Source organism: Pristis pectinata, chromosome 12 (assembly GCF_009764475.1).
Source record: "Pristis pectinata isolate sPriPec2 chromosome 12, sPriPec2.1.pri, whole genome shotgun sequence".
NCBI lineage: Eukaryota > Metazoa > Chordata > Chondrichthyes > Rhinopristiformes > Pristidae > Pristis > Pristis pectinata.
The window spans coordinates 13,573,948-13,575,642 of record NC_067416.1 but is presented as its reverse complement, the minus strand read 5'-3'; positions in this window follow the sequence as shown (position 1 = coordinate 13,575,642).

Here is a 1,695-nt window from a genome sequence, read left to right as displayed (position 1 = left end):
ACATTCAATAACTTATGCACCCACCCCTCTGCTCCTGCACCCTTTTAGAACAGTATTCCATATCACCTCTCCTCATTCTTCCTCCTAAAATGTATTGCCTCACAATTTTCCACATTAAACTTCATCTGCCACATTTCTTCCTATTTTGCCAGCTTCCACACTCTGTCCAGCAAACTTTTCACCAGCTCATTGCTAGCATGGAGCTGCCAAAGAGTACTAAAAGGAATGGGGTGAGAAGGGGTGGGGCATGTAGGTTAAAAGCAACATGATAGTCCCCAGACACCTTGGGCACAGCTGCATTAGGATCTTTTTGTGGTGGAGCTGAGGCCCTTGAAGTTGCCTGATGTCTTAATTGGACGTCTTAATTGCCACCTGGGTTCAGTTGGTGGATCTCTGGAAAGACACGGATGTTGCACACTTGCTCTTTCTGATTGGCATTAATGCATACACAGTTGGCATGATTAACACACCATCGGTCACCTGCCTTATGCATTTGCCTGCTGCAAGATCCTGCTAATCCCTTTGAACTCTGAAGAATCCACAGGCCGAAAAGCAGTGGTGTCTTTCAGTGCCATGGCAACAGATCATAGTCTAATCGGCTGCAGATTCAGCAACCACTTGACGCAATTTCTTGAGCTTCCTTGCACACCAATGCTCCAACGTGTGGAGGAAGTGCAAGCTCTGGCCCTGTGTGCTTAGGCATGGTGTCCCATGAGGCATCGATTCCCTTTGCTCTGTGTAAGCAGCAGCTGCAGTTGGTGTGGACGCTGCTGTGGCCGTGTCGGCTCACATTCCAAGATCTGATCAGATCGATCAGAGATGAACTTGGAAATCAGACCACCAAAGTGTTGACCTGCCACTAAAGTGTGTAAGGTAACCGTCCTCACAAGTACTGTAAACAAGACCTCTGGGTAGGGGAACTGCTGTGAGCACTGATTTCTTTCCTGGTGTCAGTCTTCATTTGGACATCACCACTGTTCTATCCAGTTCCACTCGCTCTCGCTCTCTCTCTCACTTCTGCCTTTAACTGCCACATTCCAGGGCGCAAAGCTAAAATGCAAGCGCCCATGTCAAAATGAGCCCGCGTTTTAGGAGTCTTGTGTGCTGATGGGAATACAGAAAGCGACTGGATTGGAGGTAGCTTCCTGATTAGCCTGCATCTTCTCAGGATTTAACCTCCCTCCCAGCTACATCCAACCCCACACGCTCATCCGCACATTAAGCCTTAAAACAATTAAACTAGTCATAACTGCGTTGCTCAGAGCGATCACATCAGCAGTAGCTGCATAGCACTATTACACATTTTCGAAAGTAGATTTATGTCGGTGGTAATTATGCAATTTATTAAAAAAAAGTTACATAAAGTTTCACATGGCAAGTGTGCTACCGTCACCTGCAATGACCGGTGACTTTACTACACGTGAGGTTGGAAAATTTCCCTGGGACACCCACCCCGCAAATGTATCTCCTCATTACAACTGCAAGAATCAATATTAATTTCAAGTTAATGTTGCTATCAAGGCTGTTTGCTTCCCGCTTGGGAATTTAAAAGCCAGCTAATTCGCCGACTGCCTGAAGCTCATACATTCAGTGGTTATCCTAAGTGGGGCACGCTATCTCGGGGCGATCCGTTTAAAAGACGGAGAGGCGTTGCTGCAGCTCGCATTCCCCGTCACAGCACCTTCTGTAAGTGAG